The sequence below is a fragment of the Gossypium hirsutum genome, chromosome A01 (assembly GCF_007990345.1).
Source record: "Gossypium hirsutum isolate 1008001.06 chromosome A01, Gossypium_hirsutum_v2.1, whole genome shotgun sequence".
Classification (NCBI taxonomy): Eukaryota; Viridiplantae; Streptophyta; class Magnoliopsida; order Malvales; family Malvaceae; genus Gossypium; species Gossypium hirsutum.
Genome location: NC_053424.1, coordinates 111,897,731 through 111,907,506, shown reverse-complemented (window position 1 = coordinate 111,907,506; position 9,776 = coordinate 111,897,731). Strand labels below are relative to the sequence as shown.

Sequence of the window (9,776 nt, the reverse complement as noted above, 5' to 3'; positions counted from 1 at the left end):
GGCATAAGTTAGTATACACTATAGGATTGGCACGACCTAGCACACGCCCTAGTACACGGGCATGTATGGCCATTTTTAGGGCACACGGGCTAGCCACACGGGCGCCTGTGTTGGCCGTGTGACCCAAGTCAGAGAGTTACATGGGGTTGGACACGGGTTGGGACACGGCCATGTGCTCCCATTTTGAATGTTCATACAGCCTGTGACACAGGCGTGTTTGGTGGTTGTGTGAGACACACGGCCTTGTCACACAGGCATGTGTCCCCTGTTTTGAGAAAATTTTCAAAGTTTTGTGAAAGTTTCTTAAGTTATCGATTTAGTCTGGAACCATTTCCAAAGCATGTTTAGGGCTTTGTAGGCTCATTTTAGGGACAAATTGATTGAGATTGAATGATGAATGCTTGAATTGAGAAAATGTATGCTAAATGGATGTTTAATTGTTTTGTAAGTCTGGTAATGCTTTGTAATCCTATTTCGGAGTTGAATACGGATGAGGGGTGTTACAACAACAATTACTTTAGTTATGCCAATGAGCACAAGGTGCAATATGTTTACTTCAGAAGTTTCGATGAGGCACTAGATGCCAAATTGGTATGTTGGTTGGGATCTATGTATCTATTCGAGTCCGAGTCAGGTTAATAGGGATATAATGCGTAAAATTGATAACTGATATGTGAACTGGATCGATAATGTCATTTGGTGTTACAAAGATGAATCATAATATACGAATATCAATAACATGTGAAAGATCATGCGAACTAGATATACGAGCTCAGAGGGTCTATATTAAAATATGGTGAATCAATTGATTCAATTCAGAAATGGTATGTTGATATGACCACATGCTATGAACTGATTAGGAATGTGATATCAATGATGCTAATATTTAACATGGTATAATCTTTAGATTGGTTAATTTAAACATGTATAGATTGATTCATATGGTATATTTGGCGCTTGTAGTTGCATATGTAGATTGATATGTTGATTAAAACTTAGAATGATAGCATAATAGTTGGATGGAAATTAAATTTGAATTGAATGTTTGAAATTGATTTAACTTATGTTATATTGATTTGAATCATAGAAATACCAATGAGCATTATCGCTCAACATATGATTTTTTTTCTCGTGCGCAAGTATAGGTACATCTCAAGGTCCTGAGAAATGATTCTAGTATCTGGTCTGATATCCTTGACTCATCAATGTTTGTAAAGTCTCATTTATTCGTTATACTACATGTACCTAAGTTGAGTCGGTTTTTTCATAAGGTGTAAATATGTTCATAATTGAAGCTTGAAATGGTAACTTGAAAATGGTCAAATGATTGAATTGCATATATGAATTTGGTACTTTTTGGTTTGTATGAATGGTTGCAATATCGGGATTATACGTTAATATATATATGTCAATTTGGTAAATGGATGGTAATTGTATAATTATTTATGTTAATATGTAAGTTTAGGTGATATAAAGGTATATATGATAAGATATGCTAAGATTGAACATTTGAGAATGGAAAATTTGGCTGAATCGGTGATTGGTTGTGATGAATTTGTTTTTTAAGTGATGCAGGTTGGTGCCATTTTGGCCATTTTGAAAATAGAGTCACATCGCGATGACATACTCTCAAAGTCGCGATAAGACCTAGTTAATGAGTTGCGTCATGATAAGGGATCCCTGAAGTCACAACGTTAACCCAGCATTTTGAATTCTTTATAATTTGGTCTTAATTTGACCTCGGGTTAGCAAAGGAGCTTTCGTAAGTTCGTATAACACCTGAGAATGATTATATATCATATTATACATGTGTATTACTCATATTTGGATGTTTAATGATTCTAATTGAATGTAATTGTTCATAGTTGCTCTGGAAACAAATGTGGCATCCTGTAGCTTAAACCCAATGATCGGGTCAGGTAACAAGGTGTTATAGTTCTATCGATAAAAGTGTTCTCAAAGTAGTAAGCGAGTAAGTTTATACTTTGCGTATGCAACTTATTTATGGTGTAACTTTTCACATAGATATAGAATCATACCTCTCACCAAAAAGTTAAAGTATCTTTTTAAAGGCATTATATGGTTGATATAATTAGAGCATACACTACAGGAAAATAGACTTTTAGCGGCGTTTTTTTTGCCGAAAGCGCCGCAAAAAACATTGCTATATGCAACGCTGCAAAAATTAGTGGCTTTTTTCGAAAAAAAGCCGATAAAGACCAGGACTTTTAGCGGCACTTTTTTAAAAAACGCCGCTAAAGACCAGGACCTTTCGCGGCGCTTTTTTAAAAAATGCCGCTAACGACCAGGACCTTTCGCGGCGCTCTTTTAAAAAACGCCGCGAATTTGCCCAGTTTTGCCATATGTGTTTTTGCACCTATATCCAACCCTCCTGCAAGAAATTCAACCAAAAACAACAAATATACCATGAAATCCAACCAAAACCCGTAAATTTAAATAATACAAAATTATACGAAAAATATATTATATAAATTGTAAATGAATATTCAAAATATTCTTAAAATAATGTTAAAAGTTACAAGAAAATAAATGTTTAAGATGACGGATTTTGAAATTGCTAGAACATAGTCATCATAGACTGAAGCTGTAGCTGGAGTTCATTGTATTTTCTATTCTGCTCCGCCTCCCTCGTTGCTGCCTCCGCTCTAAGTTGAGAAATTTATTCATCTGTGCTAGCTTGTATCAATAATAAAATATATAATTTAATTTCTACCAAAAATATTCTGACTCTACCACTACAAGCAATTTACGCTTAAAAATTTATAAATGTACTAAAACTTCACAGATGACTTTTAACATTAACACAAAAATGGAATCTGAGCTTTTTTTATGAAGAAGAAAGGAAAGGTATGGGGTGGATGGCTAATAAAATAAATCAGGCATTAGAAAGTTCAGAACAAACTAACCTTGTCTTTGCTAAACCAACAGAACAACCTGTAATAATCAAGAAATAGTTTTCATTCAATAACAGAGGCAACTAACAAAATTTTGCCTACATCACTATGTAGAGTGCTGATCTGCCAACAATAAGCAAACAAATTTGATGGAATGCCCAAACTAACAATGGCTGACAGATAAGCAACAAAAACAATGAAAACTGAACTTGCTCACTTGAACAGAGATTATTCAATATCAAAAGACACCATCATATGACTAATTGAAGTAAAGAACTGAAAACATTATAAAAATTTATAGAAATGCTGATTATCATAAGTTCATTTGATGGGTAGTCTATTATTCGCAAATCTAAAACATTATCCCTCTTGAGCTTAATATGATTTATGGAATTTAACCAGATGGCCTAAAGAGTTCTAAGGAAGTGCTAATCACTACAGAAAAAGGTCTATGCGTACAAGAAGAAAAATTCGTTTTTCCTCACTAGAGTTTCGAAGAAACCCTCATCGTCACAAGAAGGACAATTGACAGTCCACTTCTTTTGTCAACAAGATAATTACCCAAAATAATTGAATGTTTATATTCCCTTAAAGAAACATTGATTAAGATTGGGCAACAGCTATGAGATAGATATCACACATGATATGTCTAGAAAATGAAGTTAACCATTAAATATATGCTTGTATGTATGTACGCACTAAGGGCAAAAATAATCAATTTCAATTCAGAAACTTCAAAACCCATATAGCTAAAAGCCAGCAAGTAACTACCCCAAAAAAGAAAATACAACACATGAAGTTTATCAGGAGAATGATACATTTAGATCTGATTAACAATTCAGATCCATAAAGTGGTCAAAACTTCACCAGACTAAAGCAAGCATCATAAACTACTTACCAAAGATTGGTCAAGTTCAAGAGATGCTAATGAAACAACTCCTGCAAGTGTTTCAAGTGCTATTCCTACAAGAGTATAACATGGTTAACAAATAACAATCTCACAACTGGATTGAACAATAGATATTAAAAGAAGGTAAACAACTTTATCAAAGACATAATATCAGTGATAGGAGAAAAATGCTAAATGGTGGTTGTGCTGAACATTGTCTTCAAAAAAACAAGTTTTAGAATCTAGAAAAATCTTTACCAGCAGCAAAGGCATTAGATTCAGGATTATTAGAACTAAAGTGCCACCTGCCATCACTCTGGCAGAAAGCCTGAAAACAACTTGTAACATAAAATCAACCATTCATGAAAAACATATATAGCTATACAAATCAGGGCATAGAAGTTGGCTGAAGTGAAAAAGTTTATATAAACATAAGATTAGAAGTTTGAGTCAGTTCAAGTAAAGAGACGCCACAAAGGCAAATGTCTCCATCCCAACAACTTGTCCCACCAAAATGCTTTTTGACTCTAGGCTGAAGTAATAGAATCTGTTCAAACACATGAAATTCAAATCTTCCGAGAATATTTACTACTGGATGAATGATGAATAAAAATCCAAAATGATTAAAAAAACACAACCAATCAGATCAAACAAAAATCTCAATACAGCAACAATTTTTTTTCTCAATCCCATATTATATAAGCTAACAAACATTACTCTTAACACCATAAATAGATCCAATCAGCAGGTTATTAGTAAATAATAATGAACACTATTAACAGCAAAAATTAACAGGATCTTTTGGAAAGTAAAGGACTTTGTTGGCTAAGGTTTCTAGCTCGGATTAAAGTTTTGAACTTGGAAGAGTTTTGAGGTACGTAAGAGAAGTTGCAACAGATGAGGTTGATTCTTGCTGACATTGTGAGAAACAGATTTTTTTTTCCCCTTTTTTATAAATGATTGATTCACATAAAACTAAAAAACGATGACTTTCTTACAAACCTTAAAATGTGAGCTTAGATATTTGAAAACCCATGATAAAGAATAGGAAGATGGGGAACTAACTTCGGCTAGCTGCTAGATGCGGCTTGCAAAAAGACAAAGTGGATCCAAAACCCATCATTTTCATAAAGCAAATTTATTTCATTTTCCCATCTAAATTAAAACCCTTTAAAACAAGGGGGAGATTGAAGAAGAAAAATACATATTCTTAACCCTAGATTCCCTATATTTTGAACACCATAAACAATGGAACTAACTCATCATTACGTACAAAAACCATGCTACAGAGGAACAAGCATGGAGGGGGTTCTTAACATAACAATGAACAAAGAAGATTAAGCCTATTAACAAAATTCACAAACAAATATTTGAAGTTCCATTTACTAATTCTTGAAATGTTCTTTCAAACAAAATTATAAACTAACAAAACTTACTCAAGTAATTAAAGAAAATGGATATGAGATTCTAAATTTAGCAAAAATCAAAGCAAGAAGTGTACAGAAAGCGAACTGAAACAACACTTACTGCTTTGATGTAGTGATAATGAAGAATGATGGAATTCGTTGCTGGTAAAAGTAAATTTGATCCCTATTTTCAAATATTAATGATAATAAAAAAAAACTGTCTTAATACAAGTAATATTTTATTAATATAACTAAATTATAATAGGGTTGAGAGTGGCAGATTAGTGCTGGTTATTTAAAGATTATAAGAGAAAAAAGAAGTATCACTTGTCGGCGGATAGGCTCATGAGCGTTCCAAAAGATATATGTTTCGACTGTATCAAGGCCCCCATCTTTAGCTTTCTGTATAAGATCTGGCCACATCTATATATACAACATATAAATAGTGTGTCGAGAAATCAATTCCATGTACCTAGATAGAAATGAAAGGTCAATTTCAAGTAAATATACCAGAGGGGTGCTACGAGGGTAGTGGATTGCACCAAAACAGTCCATTTAATTTGCAAAATTGCATCAAACAAAATCAAGACATAAGACAATAAATTTGAATGCTCAAAGATGAAAGAAGACAAAAATCAAAACCAGCCTAGATAGAAATCATCAATGGGATTAGTTGTTAAGGGCAACTAACCTTTGATTACTTGTCCACTACCAAGCTCAAACTCAATGGGATCACCTCTTTCAAAACTGGAATCGAAAACCTTCCCATCAGTGAGCTTCCCCTGCAAAAAGGGATGAAAATTTATGTAAACCAAGAAACTCACACCTCTTTGGTAGTAAACAATTAATTCTAACCATAAAAGTTTAGAAGCCAATATGTTATTGACCACAAAAATTCACACCAAATCATTTTCTTTTCTTCTTCTTTTTTCCCCTTCTTATACACCCTTTTATACAATGAATTAGAAATCTAATAATGGCACAAGCAAAATAATATTTGAAACTGGCATAAGTCTACATACATATATATTATATCCCAATAAGTAACGCCCATAAAATTAGTACAAGTTGATGGCCTCTTACTATAATAAAGTACAGAAAATTGCTTAAACCAAACTTCTATTTCCAAAATCCAACGAAGGAACATGCTATAAAGTCGAAACCAATCTGACATATCGAAATATAAAAAAATGTTTAGCTCCTCATTTGTTACTAACAAAATCGTAAAGAATGACCTAAATTTTAGAAGAAAAGTGCAGGAGAAATAGGCACAATTAAATATTCTTCATTAATATTTTAAAGGTCAAGAAATATGATATAAAACTTAACATCGAGATGGAGCTATAGAAACATTACCCGATAGTGTACTTTTACTCTATCACCTTTATGAGCCTGGAATTCACATGATGGAGGCTTATACTATGAAAAGGTGAGAATGAAATAGTTAATAAGATCACAAGCAATGATTAAACTGACCAAGAAGTTAGAAACAAAAAATAACAGTTGATTATCTGTACATAAAAATAACTAAGGTTACCAAATGAAACGGAAAAATGTAAAACCTTACTCTATTTCAACTCTGCATTTCATTTGATTTCATGAAGAAACCTTACTCTGTTTATTCAGAGATAACAGACATGAACCAACCAATACTGCTAACCCTAAATAAACCAAGGCTTCCCTCTGAATTCGAGAAGTGTACCAAAATAAAATCAGTAATTAATTAAAACGAAAGAAAGCTGAACTGCTACAATTTTTTTAAAATATTAAATCAGAAGACAAGAGACGTTTCAACAATCGATTAGATCTGGAAATTATGACGCAGGATAATTAATAACCGAAAGAATATAATTGGATAAGAAACTTACCTAATGCGAAAAGAACCAACAGAAGCACAATCGGAACCACCTTCAACGCGCAGCTGATACTCATTTTGTTTCACTCTCTCTAACTCCGACTAATTCTCTCTCGACTTATATTCTCTGTAAATTTTGGCGTTGCGATTTTATCTAAAGCAAATGCAATCCGAATACTTAAAATGGGAAAAAGAAATAAGTACAAACTTGTATTTGGGGGATTTGGTTAACGAGCGGGTAACCAAATTGGGTGAGCGGGATTTTGCCTTTTTTTAATAAAAAATAATGGCCTTTTGTGGCGTTTTCTAAAAAAACGCCGGTAATTTTTAGATTTTTTGCGGCGTTTAAACTAAAAAACGTCACTATAGCTCAATTTTTTGCGGCGTTTTACCTAAAAACGCCACTATTGCTCAATTTTAATCTTAATTTATTTTTAACATTTTTTTTCTATTTTTTCTTTCGAAATTTTTGTGTTGAGATTATCATTTTTTGGATTTTTTAAAATTTTGAATATTGAACTTTTTAACTGAAATATGGACTAAAATTTTAATTTTTAAATATTAAATTTTTAAGTTTTTTATTTTTGATTTAATAATAGAGATTTTAAAAATAAATACATCAATATATTTTTATATTGAATAAATATAAATATTTATGTATGCAATATATAAATATAAAATGATGTTATCTCAATAATTGTGTTAATAATTTATAAGAACTAGATTAAATTAAAGTTCATATATACAATTGCACCCTGATCCCCATATTTATCCCTAAACATTGAAAACTATAAATATAATTAACTCAACATTTTAAAATTAATACTCTCTTTTATAATTATATAAGAAAATATTTATCATATAAATTAAAAAAACTAATTAATTTAAACCCTAAACTCTTAATCCCTAAACCATAAATATTAAAACATAAACCCTAAATCGTGAACCCTTAACCCTTAACACCTAAACCTTAAACCTCAACCCTTAAACCACACTTAAACCATAATCCCTAAACCTTAAAATAGTAACTCATAAACATTAAACCCTTAACCATATAACGTAAACCCTAAACTATAATGATAATTAATTCAATATTTTAAAATTAATACTATCTCTTTCACAATTATATAAGAAAATATTTAACATATAAATTAAAAACTAATTGGTCATATACCAAAAATAATTACGGGAAAACGGGGAAAATGATAGATGAGATTACGAGATATTGACTGGAAGGCCCGTGGGAAGGGTGAATCTTGGCGGTGGGAGGGTTTAGGGTTTTAAGGGATATAATTTAGTGTTTAGGGTTTTTAAGGTTTAAAGGTTTATTCTTTTAGGGGTTATAGATTAGTGTTTATGATATTTTTTGGGTTTAAGATTTTAGGGGTTATATGACTTTTAGCGGCATTTTACCAAAAGCGCCGCTAGTGCTCTGGCTTTTAGCGGCGTTTTACCAAAAACGCCGCTAATGCTTTGTTTTTTAGCGGCGTTTTACCAAGAACGCCGCTATTTCTCTGTTTTTAGTGGCTTTTTAACAAAAAACGCCAGTATTGCTCTGTGTTTTACAATTTTTGCGGCGTTTTTTGATAAAACGCCGCTAAAAATGCCGCTAAAGCCCTATTTTCCTGTAGTGATAACCATAAGTTATTTCAAATTGATTGAAGTCATTCACTGGATTGATGATTATTTACACTATAAAATATATAATATAATTTTAAGAAAAAGGTTATCAAAGTTGGTGAATGGATAAAACATAAAGAGATCACAAGTGAATTATGAGGATTGCAATAATTTAATAAGGTTATTTAACAAAATTTTATTTGTTAGCTTCCATAATGATATATAGTTAGGAGTTTAGTCTCAGGTCTTTAATGATACAACAACAAGACTAATAATGTAACACCCCTTAGTCGACTCATTAACATATATAAATAAGAAATGTCACATTAAAATTTTCAATTTCAATTCCCTAACCCTTGCTTACTGTTCTAACATTTTCTAGATTCCATATGATATTAAATCTCTTCCTAAAGTTTTATATTATTAAAATTTAATTAGATAACCTTAAATTTTTTTTTCAGAATGTTTTCAGGTGAATTTATGATTTTAAGAATAAAGATATCGATATCTCATTCATAGTATCGAAATTTGTACATTACTAATCTTTTTTAACTTTGAATTATTCATGTATTGAAACTTTGAAACACATGTACCGAAACCTCATGCCTATTGCAACATAATTTATTTAATTATTTATTTAATTTTTTTCAATTTAATCCTTTCTCAAAATGTACTAATACTAACTACACTTTACCTTTCCCTTGTTAACTTAATCTGCTCCTAATCATATTCTTTTTTAACATATCCTTCACAATAAAATTCTCTTCACTTTAAAGAATCTAATCTTACTAATTCAAGTTTCAATTCTTTTATTTTTACTCAATTATTTTCTAGTTTAATACACTTAATTCAATAAAATTTTCAAATATTACATTTAAACACTTATATAATTAATTTGCTCATTTCCACTCCTATATTTTTTCAAATTTAATAAAAAAACCCTATTTTTCAATATTACAGATTTTACAAAACAGTCCCTAAAATTCTAGTTTTTTAATTTTTAGGATTTAGTCCCTAAAGTCCCAAATTTACACTATTTTGCAATTCAGTCCCTGCAAATCATATTTTCTTTTATTTTTTTATTTTCAATT

At 31.2% G+C, this 9,776-nt stretch overlaps 1 long non-coding RNA gene across 7 annotated transcripts; it reads right to left on the bottom strand.

The window, feature by feature from the left end:
* Window positions 1-2,471: 2,471 nt before the first annotated feature.
* Window positions 2,472-7,469, bottom strand: LOC107925494 (uncharacterized). Of its 7 annotated transcripts, none has more exons than XR_005927117.1 (7): window positions 7,079-7,459; window positions 6,778-6,893; window positions 6,567-6,629; window positions 5,902-5,992; window positions 3,814-5,682; window positions 2,928-2,955; window positions 2,472-2,693 (listed from the first exon to the last, which is right to left on the bottom strand). It is a non-coding gene; the product is annotated as an uncharacterized lncRNA (long non-coding RNA). The 7 variants fall into 7 exon arrangements; XR_005927116.1 differs by having other exon boundaries at window positions 2,472-2,666; XR_001692006.2 differs by having other exon boundaries at window positions 2,472-2,697; window positions 7,079-7,458.
* Between the last annotated feature and the right edge of the window lie 2,307 nt (window positions 7,470-9,776).